This window comes from Prionailurus bengalensis, chromosome E4 (assembly GCF_016509475.1).
Source record: "Prionailurus bengalensis isolate Pbe53 chromosome E4, Fcat_Pben_1.1_paternal_pri, whole genome shotgun sequence".
In the NCBI taxonomy this organism is placed as follows: domain Eukaryota; kingdom Metazoa; phylum Chordata; class Mammalia; order Carnivora; family Felidae; genus Prionailurus; species Prionailurus bengalensis.
The window spans coordinates 39825643-39836812 of record NC_057360.1 but is presented as its reverse complement, the minus strand read 5'-3'; positions in this window follow the sequence as shown (position 1 = coordinate 39836812).

Sequence of the window (11170 nt, the reverse complement as noted above, 5' to 3'; positions counted from 1 at the left end):
GGGGAAGCCCAGACAAGAGCCACCCTACCTGGCATTGGTGAGCATGAGGGCTTTCTGGAGGAGAGGGTTTCTACATGGAGTCTCAGGGGATGAGAAGAAAGTCAAGGACAGGGGCCAGGGATGGGAAGACGGAACAGCATAAACAAAGCCCTAGAAGCAAGAGCTGGCTTAGTGTGTTTGAAGAGCCCTGGTTATCACAGAATCCAAGGTCTTCTGGTGGGGAACAAGAAGGACCTCTGTAAGTGCCCAAAAGACAGGAGGCAGGGCGTTAGGCCCACAGAGGGCTCCCATCATCGTCTCTGGGAGATCCACTGTGGCTCCACCCTCCCTGCTACCAGAGAGAGGGGCACTGAATCTAGAACTGAAAGGCTAGAATTTTCCAACTGCCAAATCTCCATGGGGGCCCCACCTCCTATGTCTCAGCCTCATCTTGGGCCACAAGAGGGAATGATGGTGCAGGCCTGGGTCCTGCTTCCTGCACCCCCCTCTCCCAACGGGGTCCTCGTGATCATGCCTCTGACCTCGCAGGCGTGGTCTCTCCTTTAAAGGCCACGCACTGACAGGGACATAGAGGTGGCCTTGCCGTCTTACTCTGAGTCTCCCTGAGGTCAGGTTCCACTTATCCCTTTTGTCCTGAAGTCACCTGGTGTGAGGGAAGACCCTGCGAGTGCCCTAGACACTGTCCCCAGGCAGGGCGTACCATGCTCCGACTCTGTGGCGGCCGGTCCAGGTCCCCATCGGTCACCTTAACAGCAACACCGCAGGTTGATCCAGAGTGCTGCCTCTAAATGGGAGCCCTGAAGACACCTGGTGTGCACGGGGCCTGGAGTGTTCGTCCATAACCAAAGAGTCTGGGCAGGTGGCCCGGTTCTGTCCTGTTCACCAAGGAGAGAGCAAGCGAGTGCCAGGGTGCAGGGGCATACCTGGGTCATCAGCCCAAGGCAGGGGCGTGGGCTTCCAGCCTAGTCGTCCCGTGCTTTCCCCATGACACAGCTCGGGAACGGAGGGACCACGGACGTATGCACAGAAGCACACTGTGATGGGCTCACGAGTGAGTGGGAAGGTGCGTCAGACAGGCACGCACACCTTGCCCTCGGTTCGTTCATTACTTCTGTCACTCTTGTGCTTCCTGGGCAGCGGAAGCCACGCCAAACACTGAGGGCACGAGTATGCCAGGAGCTGGCCTGGGCCTCCTGACCACTCAGGAGCTCGGTGAGGCTGCAGCAGGGTGGCCTGTGACCCCAGACACCGAGGTTCCCCCTGCGCCCACCGTCCCCTGCAACCCGCAGGCACTACCCTCTCCACGAGGGTCCCATCTCCCCCTGCTTTGGGCACACCCCTCCCCTCACGGATCTCTCGCGCCCTGTGTACACCCATAGGTCAGGGAAAATGACCTCTAAGCTCAGCTCGGCCCTCGGTCAGAGGGGTGGAGACCCTCCCTCCCCCCTGCCATCCTCCTATCACCAGATTTTCTGTCCAAACAAGCTCGTGTCGTGTCATGCATTCACATGATAAACCCACTGTTGAGGAGGAAGAGCTAAGAGAGGAGGGTGGACGCCCCAGGGGCCACTTGCCTTGGAATCCAGCTCTTCCTGCCGGAGACTCCGTGCTCTGAATCAAGATCCTCATTTTCTCCCATCAAATTCTGGCCCGTCCACTTCCCAGCTCTGCAACTTTGGGCCAGTGACTTCCCCTCTCTAATGCCTGAGTTCCCTTCTGTTGAAACACGGGGATTGTTAAGGAAGGTTGAATGTGATCACGCGTGCAGTGCCTGTGTGAGTTAAGTGGGTAGTAAATGTCAGCCGTTGATACTGTTATTTTGGTTGTAACTCCTTACCAGCCCCTTTTGGGGGCTCGGGAAGCTGATTCACCAAGGCTGGGTCCTAGCCAGCTCCTCCCTTCTGCGGGGTTACAAGGAGCCCCTGCAAGCCCGTCTTCCCTCTGGATTCCAGGGTCAGGCCTTCTCCCTGTGCAGATCACTGGGGGCCCGGGACGGTGAGAGCCTGCTGGTGCCGACTGTCCCTCCCAGGTCTGTGCCACTCCTGGATGGACGTGGCCAGCTCGCTCCCGGTGGATCCACCCCTGACGGTGCAGCCTGGTTTCTGGAAAAGGTGAGGCAGCACCCCTCCTGGAGTCGGGGGCTGCCTCTTGTCTGTGCTGGGCTCAAGGACAGGCCTCCCGGGGGAGGGGTGGCGGGCTCTTCAACGGGCCCGGGTTGGGGGCTGGGGGCTGGCCAGAAGTGCAGGCTAGACCAGGCTGGCATCCATGTCCCCACAGGATGGCTGTGGGTACTCATCCTTCTGGGCTGAAAAGTCCAACCTGCCCTGTTGGCCCTATGGGGAGGAAGATTGGGAACTGGGGGGACAATGCTGCTGATTGGGGGTAAACCTACCCTTTCTCCTACATAACATCCCCTCGTGTGTTTCTCACCCTGTCCTACGTGCCAGGCACTGTGCTGGCTACGTGACACATATTCTCTTGGGCCAACCTACCCATCGTCCACGGCCCTGAGGTCCCATCCTTATGTTCAGATGAGGAAACAGCTTCGAAGCATTGAGCAACATGCCAAGGGCCGTTCAGTTAGTAAGTGGCAAAGCTGGGATTTGAACCCAAGCTTATGGCTTCAGGGCCAAGGCTCTTCCCAGCACAAGGACGCTGCAGGCTGAGGACCGTCTCAGATCTCCCAGAGGGCAGGGCCTGAGCCACAGTTGGGGCTTCCCGTGAGCCGGCTGGAGGTGGGCCCAGGGGCCAGGGCACAGGGCATGAGTGCAGGGGTTCAGCACCCTCTGCCCCTGTCCCCCCCCCCCCCCCCCCCCCCCACCGCAGCTGCTCACAGCAGCATCTCTGTGCTGTGCCTGTCAGCCTGCAAGTCTGGCTGTTCTGCCCCAAGGGAAGCCCCGGGACCTGATAGGAGGAGAGACGCCTTCTCCAACACGGGAGGGGGCTTTGCTCAGAGTTGGAAGAACACAGGCAGGCAGCCTCCTCCTCCCGGTGGGTGGTTACAGCCCATGCCCTGTCCACAGGTGCTTAGGGGGACTTAGAAAGCACCTGTCATTGCTTTGCCAGTGGGTCACTTCTCAACCATGCCGAGAGGGTGGACAGAGGCCTGGCCTAAAAATATCAGCAGTGGGCTGGTCCAGCTGCTGTTGGGGTGGAGAGCTGATCCAGGGAACCCCGCAGCGCCCCCCACCTTAGTCTACGTGCAATCTTACGATGCAGCCAGATGGAACTAGCTGTTTTGTGACCCTCAAATATCCCACGTTCTCCCACCTCTGCAATGCTCTGTCTTACCACTAGAATGCCTTCATTCCCTCTCTGCCTACCCGACTTTTCCCCACCCCTCAGGATCTGGCTCAAGTGGCTGTTTCTCCAAGAAGTCCTGAGTCCCCACGGTTTCCTCGGACAATGCCCCTCCCCCCATCCCCAGGCTGCCTTGAGAACCCCACACTAAGGCCCATTCATCCTGGGCTTGTGATTCATAGAAACCAGGTCTGGGTACCCAGCCCCGCCCTCCCTCCCCAGCGGGAGCCTGTTCATCCCGGTTCTCAGCCCCCACCCCAACAGCTACAGGGATTTCAATTGCTCTCAACTGAAGACTCAGGAGAAAAATGTTTCCACCTTGTGCAAAGCACCCAGCCCCCAGGGGGTAGCCCTGCCCGGTGGCCCTGCACTCAGCGCTGCGTTGGCCACACCGGCCACACCTTCAGCACACCCGAAGCAGTTTCCCCTGCAAAGTCAGGTCTGGGCGACGCAAATCTGAAAGAGGCGGTGGGGTTGGAGCTGCTCTTCAGGAACGTGGAGGGCGGGGCTGGAGAGGTGGTGAGATTCCCAGGCTGGCTCCAGGGCTGAGATTGTGCTGGGCTTGCGGAAGGCGGGTCAGGGAGACCTGTTGAGCATGAGCTGCCTCACCCCTCCCTGGTCCCCACCCACCCCTGCCTTGCCAATTCTCCAAAGAAGCCAGCCACCTGGGGTGCAGGTTGGTGAGGATGAAGGAGTGGGGAGGTCACTTCGTGGCTGCTTGGGGGTAGGGACAAGCAAAGTTTTCCCCTCTGATCTTGACATGGAGACCCCTCTGACCCCACCTGTCTCACCTACTGGGGCCCAGGGGAGGTGGTGAATGGCGGACTCTACTGGGAGAAACTGGACATAATTTATAAGCTGGCTACATGATCATACAAATGAATGATATTAGCCTCCACATATTAGGCACCTACTGTGTGCCAGTCAACGTGCAACGTAATTTATGTGCACTCTGATTACAGTGATGTGCAAAGTAAGGATGTAAATAGTTCCATTTTATACGTGAGGAAACTGAGGCTCAAAGAAGTTGGGTGACTCATCCAAGGTCATACACGACAGGATCCCGATTGTTTTGATTATGATTTTTCATTTGCATGGTATACTTTCCTTTTTTTTTTAATTTTTAAAGTTTATGTATTTATTTTGAAAGAGAAAGAGAATTGGGGCGCCTGGGTGGCGCAGTCGGTTAAGCGTCCGACTTCAGCCAGGTCACCATCTCGCGGTCCGTGAGTTTGAGCCCCGCGTCGGGCTCTGGGCTGATGGCTCAGAGCCTGGAGCCTATTTCCGATTCTGTGTCTCCCTCTCTCTCTGCCCCTCCCCCGTTCATGCTCTGTCTCTCTCTGTCCCAAAAATAAATAAACGTTGAAAAAAATTAAAAAAAAAAAAAGAAAGAGAAAGAGAAAGCGTGTGTGTGTGCACGTGCATAAGCAGGATAGGGGAATAGAGAGAGAGAGAAAGAGAGGGAGAGAGAATCCCAAGCAAGCTCCTCCACTGTCAATGTGGAGCCAGACCTGGGGCTTGTACCATGAGTTCATGACCTGAGTCAAAATCAAGAGTCTGACGCCTGACTGCGCCCCCACCCCCCGGGCGCCCCTGCATGGTATACTTTCTACCAAATAAAATTGAATATCTGATGGAAACAAAGAAAAGCATATTTTAAAGAAATCACTTCTGTATTTTAGCTAAGGAATATTTGAACAATTCTGACTATATAATGCAAAGTATGTATGCATCAATCCTTATAAGAAAATTTGTGTGAAATACTGTTGAGATCTGTCTATTGTAGTTTTTTTGGTCACTGGCTCGGGCAGTCTGGGATGATGAGTGTACGATCATACCACTGTTCCACATTGCTCAGAAAAAATGACTTGCCAATGAACACTGGCCTCATCCCAGTCAGTTTCACTGTTGATTTCCTCACCTCTCCCCGTCTAGACTGGGAGCTTCATGAGGCCTGGCTTGTTTTCCATAGATCCCTGTGCCCCTTCATACGGGTTGAATGAATGCAGGAGGAAATCATTCTCACTCAGCAGATTTTGCACAGGATTTGATCATTTGATGGTTAAATATTGACAGAAAGGGAAAACACGGTAAAATAGTTACATTATCATTGCGTTGCCTTTTATAGTTGTCAAAGCACTGTGGATCAAAACAAAAACAACGGAACCTGGGAAAAAAGTCTGATCTTGAAAGGTTCAGACGTCTACCTCACTCATGTGCTATCAATGTTAGCACTGACTGAGTCTGCTTGATAGGGTTCATTCATTCATTCATTCGTTCAGTCATTCCATAAATCCAACACAAATTTACTGAGTACACATCCTGGCAGGCGCCCTCCTGGAACATGGTAAGTGGCAAACCAGATGGGCGTGGCCTGGGAGAGACCCTCCCGGATGGTTCTGTTAGTCCCCCTTCTGGGTCCTTCTGAGTTAACAGACAACGGGGCAGAAGAGCTGAAGCCTCGACACAGGGCGATGGCGTGACGCCCATGGGAACCCAATACGAATAGGCTCCTTCCCTTTCCTTGGCACCACCCCAGAGTGACAGGGATCCGTGTGGAAAGGGGCGTGTGAGAGAGCACAGCCCAGCCCTGCTCCCCCACATCTGGTCTGTGCTGGGCAGGCGGGGGATGGGCAGGGATGGGGATGGGGATGTGAACTGGATGTGAGGTTGGGATTTGAAGTCGATGGGGATGAAGGCTCAGTAACTACAAAGGGCTGTTGAAAGAAACAAAAGTGGCTGTTAAGTTTTGGAATCTTTTTTTTTTTAATTAAAAAAAATTTTTTTTAATATTTATTTTTGAGAGACAGAGTGAGACAAAGTGAGAGTGGGGGAGGGGCAGAGAGAGAGGGAGACACAGGATCGGAAGCAGGCTCCAGGCTCTGAGCTGTCAGCACAGAGCCCGACGTGGGGCTTGAACCCACAGACCGTGAGATCATGACCTGAGCCTAAGTCGGACGCTCAACCGACTGAGCCACCCAGGCGCCCCAAGTTTTGGAATCTTTACTGGAACCCACCCTCCCGCGGAAAGGGGTTTCCCTAGAGCACAGGTGGTAGCAGTTATTGAAAGAAAAATGATATTTCATAATCAAAACTCCCTTCCTGTAGGTCTTTACTCGGCCTCTGCAGAGGGGCCATCCCTGGCCATTAGAGCAAACTTTGTCGCAACCTCCCTTCCACCCTGCGCTTCTGGCCCCTTTTCCCCTTATCTTGTTTTTGGTCTGTCTCTTTCCTGTAAGCTCTGGGAAGACCTGCAGTTTGTCTGTTTTTGGTTCACTGCTGAATCCTCACCGCCAAGGGTATGACTGGAATGTGGGGACACTCCATAACTGCTGAAAGAGTGAATGCACGACCATCTATCCCCAAGGAGTCAAGACTGACTCACAAAGGCCAGGTAACATACACGTGGTGTCCTAAAAAGGCCAGAGATAATCTTGCTGATTGGAAAGGTCAACAGAGAGATTTGGGGGCTCTGGGGCAGGGACATTTGGATGTTTGACCCTGAAGAAATTGACACTCTGAAAAGTCACAGAAGTTTCAGCCGCTGGAGATGAAGAGTCCAGGACTGTAGCGCCCTGAATGAATGAGTGGGGAAACCACCAGTTGGAAAGGAGTTTTCCTGAGAAAGATCTCAGGCTGCCTTCCACGCCTGAGTGGTACCGGTGTCCTGGCCATCAACAACCCATTCTGCATCTTTCTTGGCCAGAGGGTGGGGTGGGGGATGGTGGAGAGCAGGGAGAGGGAGGGAGAGGTCACAGGTGCCCTAGAACCTGTTGTCTTCTGGAAGGTGTGTAAAGGGCACAAACTCTGAAGCGAGACTCCCTGGATTGCATCCCCATTCTAACATGGACTCACGGTGTGACCCTGGCCAAGTCACTCTCTCAGTTTTTTTTTACCTGTAAAGTGGGGATGATATTGGCAACGGTCTCATTGGATTTTGGAGGATGAAACGGGCTTATATAAATATAAGAGCTCAGAATAGTGCTTATCACAAGCCTATGAGTGTTTGCTGTTGTCTCCGGGATATTGTGGAGACCAAAAGGCTCTCTTTTCCCCCAGTGCATCTCCCTGGTCTCTCCTGTCCCTGTGGTGTCCACCCCCCCTACTCCTTCCCCTCAGGTTCCCCGACTTTAGGTCCCTGGTCCCGAGGGTTAGGACAGGCCTTGGCCAACCCCTCTTTCCTGCCTTCTCCTTCCTTAAGCCGAGTCTGGGACCCACGGGTCATGGGAAGATGGGACTGGCTGGGTGAGTCAGCCCATCCTGCCTCGCCTGCAGCCGCCAGTGACGGGAGGCCAAGGGAAGGTGCTGATAACACTCCCATCTCCTGCCAGGACCTCAGAGGTCTCTTCTGTATAGTGGGGAGACACGGAACCCATGTGGTCACGCTCCTCTTCTGACAAATTATCATGCTCACCCGGTGGTCCCTAGGCCCTGCACCAGAATTATTGTCAACCCCACTTGTGTGGCCCCAGGGGTGGGGGATGGGGGGAACTCGCTAGCTGCTCTACCTTGGTGTCTATCCTCCAGCCCTGACGGTGCCTCTTGCCCCACACCGAACGTTAAAACCTGAGCCCCAGACTCCACTGGCTTCCTTTTCCCACCATCCTGTTCTGCTTTCAGCTTCTTCCCACTTTCTTAGTGCTCTTCAGCCCCAGCTCTGCTCTCTGGTAACTGTTCCCTTGAGTCTCCCCTCTCTTGTAGGGTCTACCCTTCCAGAAAGCCTTCCTGCTCTGGCTAGGACCTTGCTACTTACTCAAAGTGCGGTCCACAGACCAGAAACAACAGCATCCACCAGAATTTCAGAATCTGCGTTTTAACAGGATCCTTAGGGATCCGCATGCGCATTACTGTTTGAGAGTTGCTGAGCTAGGTGCCCTTCTAACCCCTGGAAATATGGAGGCTCTGGGAATCTGGGTCAGCTGGTATCAGGCTGGTTGGAGACAGGAGAGAGCATTTCATTCTGTAAGTGATGACACAGGCCCTGCTCTCCTCTTCCATCCTGAATCCTATTTTTCTTTTTTTTTTTTCTTTTTTTTTTTTCTTTTTTTCTTTTTTATTTTTTTAACGTTTATTTATTTTTGGGACAGAGAGAGACAGAGCATGAACGGGGGAGGGGCAGAGAGAGAGGGAGACACAGAATCGGAAACAGGCTCCAGGCTCTGAGCCATCAGCCCAGAGCCCGACGCGGGGCTCGAACTCACGGACCGCGAGATCGTGACCTGGCTGAAGTCGGACGCTTAACCGACTGCGCCACCCAGGCGCCCCATGAATCCTATTTTTCTTAAAAAAAATTTTTTTTTAATGATTATTTATTTTTGAGAGCCAGAGAGAGCCAGAGAATGAGCAGGGGAGGGGCAGAGAGAGAGGGAGACACAGAATCCGAAGCAGGTTCCAGGCTCCGAGCTGCCAGCACAGAGCCCGATGCGGGGCTTGAACCCGTGAACTGTGAGATCGTGACCTGAGCTGAAGCTGGACGCTTAACCCACTGAGCCACCCAGGCGTCCCTGAATCCTACTTTTCTCATGATCTTCCCACCAGCCTCTCCACTGGCTGAAGGCCAGCCATGGCCGAGTTACCCCTGGCCCTTGGCCGGCTGACACAGAGGTCTCTCCCAGGCCGTGTCCATCTGATTTGCCATTTACCACGCTCAAGATGGGCCTCTGTCTGGGACTCCAGAGTCTCCCTTCCAAAGTGAGCTTCGTCAATCTGGGGTGTCGCTCAGACTGGCTGTCCGGAACACAGGTGTTCTGTCCAGAAGTGTTTCTTCCATGAAACAAGTTTGGGAGGGGCTTCATGTCACCCCCACTTCCTCTCTTTGTCCTCTCTCTGCTGTGACACACATTAGCACCTTGAAGCTTTGGGGAAATCTGTTTAGCTTCATGTAGCCCAGAGTTTCCGAAACTTAGACTTCTTTTGTCACTGAGCACCTACGAACATCCTGCGGGAAAGGAATCCCTTTGGGAAGTGCTAACCTAATTCCCTTCCACACACCTCTTCCCCCCCCCCCCCCCCCCCCCCACTGAAGTTTTAACGTGAGGCTCTCCGGTGCTAAGGAGTCCTTTGCCCCCATTTTCTGAGGTGAGAAACTGATTCTGGTGGTCCCGTGGAGCTTCCTGCAGGGGGGTCGGGTGGGGCTCCTCTCTTAACGGCCCTCTGGGCAGTGGCCAAGTGGGTGTCACCTCACCCAGAGTCTATGCGGACAAGTTGTTCCCACCAGCTTTTGTTTTGAGTCTCAAATGTTAGTATTCTCCCCAGTCCACCAGCCTAGTCTGGAGCTGGTGTCCTGTCCCCGCCAGCAGGGAGAAGGCTGTTCCCACAGACCTGCTGGCCATTATAAAAGAAGGCGTGACTGCCACCTGAGGGAGAGAAGGGGCGGGAAGGGCTTTTGCAAATCCAGCAGCTGGCCTGGGCTTCTGCAAGAAAGCTCTACGCCTTGCCCACCTGGAGAATGTGTGACAGCAGCTGGAAGAGGTTTCTAGCCAAACCCTGGCCTGGGCTTTTGCTGACACTGTGATTCGATGGAACGTAGAACAGGCAGGGCCAGTTCTGACAGCCTGACTCACCAGCTTCGTGGGCCTCCTGCCTCCTGCCACCGGCACGGTGTGGCTGAGGAGGCTGAGGCGGGGAGGGTGTGGGAATCCGTGTATGAATGCCAGAGTGTGGGCTCCCGTGCTCCCACCAGAAAGCTGGGGAAGGCTGGGGCCATGGTCTGGAGTTCATGGAGACCCTGGGGAACAGGGGACAAGGGGAAAGGAGTCTTGGAGAGCACTGATGCTCTGGGAGTCGCCACATATCAGCACAGGGTGGCAGAACTGCATGGGGCCCTGGACACCTCGTTTTAGCAGAAAGGAAACGGGTGAGGAGGCTTTCCCAAGGCCATCCATTGGCTCCACGTCGGAGCCGAGATTTCCTGACAGTTATACTGAGACATCACTTTCTGTGGCTTCTGACCACTTCCCCACCTAGAACTCAATGACCAAATTTGATACCAAATAAATTGATTGGGAATACATTGATACCAAAGCTGGATCTACCCACACTGGAGAATTCCATTTCCAAATACCAACAGGCGCACGCCCAGTGTTCTTGCTCCTTACGAGATCTAGATCCCTGGGGAAGCTCGGAGTAGGATCCACCACCAGCCTGTGTTCCCTGAAGTCAAAAAAGACCTCTGCATGAGTTTTCAAGGAATGAGGGATCAGAGAGGCCAGGAACCCAGTGATTTCCGGGCTGGATGGCAGAGTAGACTAGACACGTATGCCCCAAATTGGAGACGTCCCGATCCACTGGCCTCGATCCCACTCAGGCCACATTTGATGTCTAGGTCCCATTCAGAGCCCCAGTTCTTTTTTTTTTTTTTTTTTTTTTTTTAAATTTTTTTTTTTTTCAACGTTTATTTATTTTTGGGACAGAGAGAGACAGAGCATGAACGGGGGAGGGGCAGAGAGAGAGGGAGACACAGAATCGGAAGCAGGCTCCAGACTCCGAGCCATCAGCCCAGAGCCTGACGCGGGGCTCGAACTCACGGACCGCGAGATGGTGACCTGGCTGAAGTCGGACGCTTAACCGACTGCGCCACCCAGGCGCCCCAAGAGCCCCAGTTCTTAAGTGGGATGATGACAACCTGAGATGTGTTCAAAGAAGGGTGAACGAGACAGCGAGGGGGATGCTAAATCACGCCCTAGAAGGAAAGTCTGAAGAATCCGAGAAGGGTTAGCCTGGATATGAGACAACTTGGAGACACAAGATGACTGCATTCAGATATTGAGAGAACGGTCTCGAGGCACAGAGATGGGATCCCTTCTCCATGGCCCCAGTGGGTGAAGACAAGGGCCGGTGAGCAGAAGCCAAGGGAGAGGTGCATCTAACA